We start from the raw sequence: 7,627 nt of genomic DNA on the forward strand, positions 1-7,627 counted from the left end.
TCCTGCTACTCTCCTGCTCTTACTTCTCTGTATAAACACTGAGCTTATGGTGTTTCCTGTAACATGCCAGGCATGCTTGACCCTGTCCTATCTCTGGGCCTTGCTGTTCCCTCTGCCTGGAACATTCTTCCTCTGGCGTCTGCATGGCTCACTCTCTCACTGCTTAGGATTTCAGCTCAAAAATCACCTTATCAAGGGCCTCCAGGCCGCTTTGCATAAAATATATTCCCAACTCATATTTCCTACTTGATGTTTGACTCCCCCTTCTCCTTCATTAAACTGTAAGCTCCATTAGGGACGGGATTTTGTCTGTTTTGTTCTGTTGTATCCCTAAATATCTAGAAGGTGCTCAGTAAATATTTGTTGGTTGGATGACTAAATCAGCCTATTATTGAATCAGTCAATGTCCTCTCTACAAGGGACTTCTCATACCTGGTGCATATCTGTATGCACATCTGTATGATACCTATTGTAGGGAGGCACGTGGTCAGAATGGCTCTGTCTGTGTGGAATAGTTTTGCTTAGCATAATCCCAGCAGGCTCCCATTGGGGTTAAGCCACAGTTTTAGCCTTATTAAAATAACTTTTTAATCATAAAGTCAGAGGATGTAAAGATTGGAAGGGATCTGGGAGACTTTTCAGTTCGCTTTTCTCATTATTGATGTGAGAATAACAGAGCCTAGAGAAAGTAAGTTAATTACTCACAATTGTAAAGCTGTACAGGTCAATCTGAAATTAGGCTTCTCATGTCAGATTCTGTATTTTTTCCTATATGTGTTCCCCCTGCCTGGGACAGTTCATGGGCTTTCAGATTTGACAGTTTTCTCTCCAGTGTGTAAACAGGAGCTTTTATCTGGACATTCTAGGTTAGCATAGATCGACAGTGACCCTGCAATGTGTGAAAAATCCCAAAGATTGACCACTGTGAATGGGAACTACCCTAGATGTGTGAGGAGCACTGCAGGCACACTCACTCCTCCATTTGCTGGAGCTGTGTAGGGTGGAAAGGAAACCCAAATTAAAACCCTTTGCTAGTTCAGTTTTTTATTGCATGTCACAGTCCAATGTGTCTCCATTTAAATTCAGATTGATGAATGGTCAGACCAGCTGTAGGCCCTTTGGGCCAGAAGTCTTGATCTCACCAACTGTTCATTTTCTTGAGGGACTTCCTTCATTCAGGCATTTGTGTGTAGCCGGTCTACTGTGAAGTTCAGAGGGGTGTAGAGCCCTCTCTTTTTGGGACAGCCTGTTCTCCCTGTGCAGCATGTCTTGAAGCTGGCCTGTCTCCATCCTGTTTCTAAGTGTGTGAGGTGCTTTATTAAGCAGGGTAAAGTGAGAGAGGACTCCTAAAGAGAGAAAAACTCCAGCATTTGCTGAAACATGTTAGTGAAATGATCAAGTTATAATTGGGATGGCATGAAAAAGACTAAAATTTATTTAATTTCTTGTCATCTGGTTTGTGATATATGGTGCCCCAAATTGAGTTTAGAAGGAACTTTGGTCATAGGTCAAGAAGATGTTTTTTTTATATATATAATATATATAATAAAAAATATATAATATATATAAAAATATGGATATATAAATTTTTTATTTTATTTTATTTATTTAATTTTTTTTTTAGATGGAGTTTTGCTCTGTTGCCCAAGCTGGAGTGCAGTGGCATGATCTTGGCTCACTGCAACCTCTACCTCCTGGGTTCAATTGATTCTCCTGCCTCAGCCTCCCAAGCAGCTGGGATCACAGGTGCCTGCCACCACGCCTAGCTACTTTTTGTATTTCTAGTGGAGATGAGGTTTCACCATGTTGGCCAGGCTGGTCTCTTACTCCTAACCTAAGATGATCTGCCCACCTCGGCCTCCCACAGTGTTGGGATTACAGGCATGAGCCACTGCGCCTGGCCAAAGGTGTCATATTTTATTCTACTCCCTGTGGCTTCTCTTACAATACCAATCATGCATGAAGCTCATGGTTTTGCTGCATCTAATGTTACTCAAGCAAAGGCTCTGGACTTTCTTAGTTTACACTAATGTATTCTAGTTTGCATTTGAAATGTACTCTGAGATTGCTGACTTCCAGATAGCCATTTTTGGGTCAAGGAAAGTTCAAGTATCCTGAGTATAGTAGCCATACCACCTAGAGAGCTTCCTTTTGGTTTGCTTACAAAATGTGTTTTAGCTTAGTTGTCTTACAGTAGGTGGGCAAAACAAGAAGGAGCAGAAGGCTGGGCACAGAGGCTCACACCTGTAATCCCAGCACTTTGGGCGGCTGAGGCAGGCAGATCACCTGAGGTCAGGAGTTCAAGACCAGCCTGGCCAATATGTTGAAACCCCATCTCTGCTAAAAATACAAAAATCAGCTGGGTGTGATGGTGTGTACCTGTAATCCCAACTACTTGGGAGGCTGAGGCATGATAATTGTTTGATCCCAGGAGGCGGAGGTTGCAGTGAGCCGAGAGTGCACCACTGCACTCCAGCCTGGGGGATAAAGCAAGACTCTGTCTCAAAAAGAAAAGAAAAAAAAGTTTAGGGACACTCAGCAGAACTATAAGGCCTAGAATTGGAAAGTGGGAATTACTCTGTTCGTAGATGATTTCTTTTCAAGATGGGCTAGTGGAGTTTCTGAGCAGTGGCAACGTTCTCCTTTCACATCTTCAGGTTTTATGAGATTACCTTTTGCCCTCTGAGTGATCAGATCTACCTCACAGTCACTCATGGGAGCCCTTGATCTCGACAAAATGGGCCTTGAGTAGCTGAGTTCAAAGAACTGAGGTGGCAAGAGGGGATCTCCTTCTTGGTTCTTATATATATATATATATTTTTAATGAAAGAGCTAGAGAAGCAATCTCAAGGTCAGGATAACTCACCCTGATGTTCTTCTCACTTTTCAGGGATTGTGCTGCATTCTGACATAGGTTCTGCCATCAAACACAGAATGCCCTGATCCTTACAGGCAGAGGCAGCTCTTCAGCCTATGGGGTAAGTAACCAGGGAATGGAATTCTCACCATTTTTATTGTCTATGCTAAGTTTTACTTTTAGATTTGGGCCTGGCCGGGCGCAGTGGCTCACACCTTTAATCCCAGCACTTTGGGAGGGCAAGGTGGGCAGATCACAAGGTCAGGAGATCGAGACCATCCTGGCTAACACGGTGAAACCCCATCTCTACTAAAAATACAAAATATTAGCTGGGTGTGGTGGTGGGCGCCTCTAGTCCCAGCTACTCAGGAGGCTGAAGCAGGAGAATGGTGTGAACTTGGGAGGCAGAACTTGTAGTGAGCCGAGATCGCGCCACCGCACTCCAGCCTGGGCGACAAAGCAAGACTCTTGTCTCAAAAATAAAAAAAAATAAAAAAAGGATTTGGGCCTGCTTCTTTTTTTTTTTTTGAAATGGAGTTTCACTCTTGTTGCCCAGGCTGGAGTGCAGTGGCACTATCTCGGCTCACTATAACGTCTGCCTTCTGGGTTCAAGGGATTCTTATGCCTCAGCCTCCCGAGCAGCTGGAATTACAGGCATGCACCACCATGCCCAGCTAATTTTTGTATTTTGTAGTAGAGACAGGGTTTTACCATGTTGGCCAGGCTGGTCTCAAACTCCTGACCTCAAGTGATCTGCCTGCTTTGGCCTCCCAAAGTGCTGGGATTACAGGTGTGAGCCACTGTGCCCAGCCTAAACTGCCCAATTTTAAGGGGACAATTGGGAAAACAATGTTTAAAAAGGTAATGAAGGTGTTGCCATGACTGTGGTTAGCAGTGTGAAGACCCTAGAAAATCTGTGTGAACCCCTGGGGGCTCATAGTCTACTACTTGGTCAAGAGCCTTAGAAAACTTGGATGTACATGTTAGGACACTAGGTTCTGAAAGCTCCCAGGGCTGTATAAAATTCTATATTAGGTTCCATGATGCCCGATGAGTAGTCCCACATTTCCACAGTAGACACGCTATTGCTGCTTCCTTCCTTATCATGAGAAGAGCAGAAGATGCAGATAATACGTGAAGCAGGAAGACAAAGGGGAGACACTGAACTTGTCACCTACCTTTGGGTGCCCCTCATGCTTCGTGTTTCCCATTGAGCCTCACTAATCAGTGACACAGGGAATGGTCCCTTTGCTCTCTACTTTCCCTGTGGCTGCCTGGAGGTAGGGGAGGCAGATCGTGCCACTTGCCGACATTATGTTGCTGTGGATGAGTTGGAGGGACAGGAACAGGAAATGTTCCTGGCGGTGTTTGTGTCACTGGGGCTCACAGGGGTGCTTTTTAATCTTCTCACTGGCCTCTGTGATTCTGTGACCCTGGTTATTACATGTTCAGAAAGTGTCAGCTTATTTGAAAGGGATACTCTTATTTTCTATTTAAACATTGCCAAAAACCGTCACACTTTTTTTTTAATTGAAATATTTTTGTATTTTTTATTTTTTGGAGATAAGAGTCTCGCCCTTTCATATGAACATGAAGGGACCCATAGTCCTTCCCCTACTGTCGGTCTTTAACTTAACATATCAATGAAGGGTTGTGTCTGAATGAATTATAGAAGTTTAGGACCTAAAAAAGGAAGGTCCCAGAAACCGGGCTTTGGTTTATTTCTACTACTACACTTGCTATTGAAATCAAGCAGGTGACTTCATTTCTCTTGGATTCAGCTTTCTTATGTGTCAGGATGGGAGAGGAAGGGAGGCGCTGGGTGAAGTGTCATTCCACTGTCTGTAGTTCAAATCTGGCTAACACACGTCTGGCAAATTCTTAGATTTGTTGACAGCGGTTTCCTGGAGTGCTGTCTTGAACGATTCTGAACAGACTCAGCAAGAAAGTGTGTTTCAGTTGATTGGGTGTGTCTGTCATGGAGAAGGAATTAAGGAGTGGGGAGCACGCAGCATTCCCAGAGCATTCCTGCTTACTATCTCAATACCTGCTGCTGACGTTTCCTGTCCCTTATCAGGAATCCTGTCTACTCTGTGTCTGATGACTTGAACTTACTGAGTGCTGCTTCGTTGCATCATAGACACCACCTGTCTTTGAACAGCTACCCTGCCTCTTGATGAGAATGCAAAGGCTGCCAGGGGCCACTGCTGTATGGAATGGCCTTCGATCATTTCTGCTTAGAACACAGAGGTCATTTTGGCTAATAACGTAACTCTCCTTTTGAGTGAAAGTGTTAAAATGTTCCTCCTAAAAATACTATTTTTTAGGCTGCTTCTTCAGATTTGCCCAATATCCTAAGCAAAATGCCTTCAATATGAAGTGAATATTGCTTGATTGTAGGGAACTTGTCTGTAATGTACTGAGAATGCAGATACAAATAAAAGAAGGTCTGTGTCAAATTTTATCTTCCACAAATTATGTTCTCTTGAACTTTCAGCTCAAGCTCTTGGACTCACTGAGACAGTAAAAGTACCATATCCTGTTTGAATCAAACCCCGAGTTCCTGTATGTAGAAGCCTTGCCAGAGGGGATTCCCTTCCGAAGCCCTCCTGGTTTGGAATTCCGTGACTGGAAAGGATCGTCCATGGGGGTAATAAAATGAAGTTTGTTGTTAAAAAGTAAGTTTTAGGCTAGGTGTGGTGGCTCACGTCTGTAATCCCAGCACTTTGGGAGGCTGAGGCGGGCAGATCACCTGAGGTCCAGAGTTCGAGACCAGCCTGGCAAACATGGCAAAACCCCATATCTAATAAAAATACAAAGAATTAGCCGGGCATGGTGGTGGGCACCTGTGATCCCAGCTACTCAGGAGGCTGAAGTAGGAGAATCACTTGAACCTGGGAGGCAGTGGCTGCAGTAAGCTGAGATCACAGCACTGCACTCTAGCTTGGGTAACAGATAAAATGCAACAATAAAAATGTAAGTTCTGTTTGCCACTTTGGTCATTTCTGGAATTAAAACAATAAAATGACATTTATACTAAAATGTTTTTCTAGCTGGAGGTGACAAGTGTGGCTGTAAGTCCTTAATGGAAAAGCCTGACTCTGAGCTGCAGTCCTGGCATTCTCCATTGCCCCTGCCATTCCCCATCCCGTACTCAGTTGTCTTCATCAGTGAGAGAATAGTGACCACTGCCTCCACGGTGTTCAGAGGCGCTGTGGTGGCTCGCACTATGCCTGAGTACTTGAATGAAGTTTAATCTGCTGGGTTTTATCTGCTCTGTTATTCCTGGGTCAATCTTGTTAGCAAGTAAATATGGATGATTGAGTACCCTTTTCTTTTTTTCTGAGACAGAGTTTCACTCTTGTTGCCCAGACTGGAGTGCAATGGTACAATCTCAACTCACTGCAACCTCCGACTCCTGGGTTCAGGTGATTCTCCTGCCTCAGCCTCCCAAGTAACTAGGATTACAGGCATGTACCACCATGCCCAGCTAATTTTTGTATTTTTTGTAGAGACGGTGTTTCACCAAGTTGGTCAGGCTGGTCTCAAACTCCTGACCTCAGGTGACCCTGAGGTCATATCACAACCATTTTATTGGCTATGAGGCCACCATTGTACTGGCTACTGTAACATTTCTTAGTTTTCTTTCTAGACCTGAACTAGTTATTTCCTACTCGCCTCCTGGAATGGCTAATAAACACTAAAGGTAAGAGATTACCTGTATTGCGTATTATATTTCACTGCATTAAGACATTCTTTCTCATCATTCCTTAAATCACACGGAATCATTGACCACTCTCTTTGGGGGACTTGCAGTTAGTTTCTTGGCTTTTTAAGGTATTTTATTTAATGGACTTCTTTTTCTTTAAAAAAAAATTTATTAGAAGTGTCACATTTGCAATCCCACTTCATTTATGTTTCCATGGCTTTGTTGAGCCCCCTGTGGAGGATTACACTACAAGTTTAATTCTGCAGTTTACTTTGAAAAGAGCCAAAGTGAATGAATTTTAATACTCTGCGCTTATAAAGCATCTCCCTCTGTATTTTTTCCTACAGTATACTAAAGTAATTCTGTGCTTATTTTACAGTTTTGCAGTTTCTGGGAAGACCATGAAGCCCTGAGAGTAATGAAAAGTTTCCTGACATTGAGGTCACTGTGGAAGGTAAGAGCCAGTTCTTGGCATGTTTCTGTTGATTCTCCAGTTTAATAGTTATGTCAGTTCACTAGCTACATGTTTATACAGATGAAGGTAACCAAACTAGTTTTATATGTGAACAGCTGCCTGTGATAAAGCTAAATTTCTGAATGTCTTTAATTGAAATTTTGAAAATCATTAACAGAAAATAAATAACATGGATCACATCATAAACTGCACTCAAGAGAATCCCTAAAATGCTTTTACTTTATTATAACAAATAAGGGTACAGAGGGTCACGTGGAATGTTTCTTCATCTTTTGTCTTCTTTGTTTTTTCTATTCTTTTTAGGAAAGAAAGTTGAGGGGTGGTTTAAAAAGTAGTGCCAGGAATGAAAATATTTCCTACAACACCCTCTAATGTACTTCTTTCTCTCTATGCCCATGGGGTCTGCAGGGTTCTCATCTTTTCATGTTCACATTATTAAAATACTTCATACAATACCAAAGACAGTTCCCAACCAACCATCAAATATGGGTGTTTCTTCCATCTTCTCATAAATGCAAAAGGAAATAACTGCATTAGGATCATTGTTTTTTATTTGGAGATGAAAGTCTCGCTCTGTCACCCAAGC

The 7,627-nt window shown here is 42.8% G+C and overlaps 1 long non-coding RNA gene across 1 annotated transcript; it reads left to right on the forward strand.

Moving 5' to 3' along the window:
* Positions 1-2,887: 2,887 nt before the first annotated feature.
* On the forward strand, positions 2,888-7,021 carry LOC102139090 (uncharacterized). The gene is made up of 4 exons (XR_001489242.3): positions 2,888-2,978; positions 5,355-5,507; positions 6,510-6,563; positions 6,946-7,021. It is a non-coding gene; the product is annotated as an uncharacterized lncRNA (long non-coding RNA).
* Positions 7,022-7,627: the final 606 nt, after the last annotated feature.

Source organism: Macaca fascicularis, chromosome 3 (genome assembly GCF_037993035.2).
Source record: "Macaca fascicularis isolate 582-1 chromosome 3, T2T-MFA8v1.1".
In the NCBI taxonomy this organism is placed as follows: Eukaryota; Metazoa; Chordata; class Mammalia; order Primates; family Cercopithecidae; genus Macaca; species Macaca fascicularis.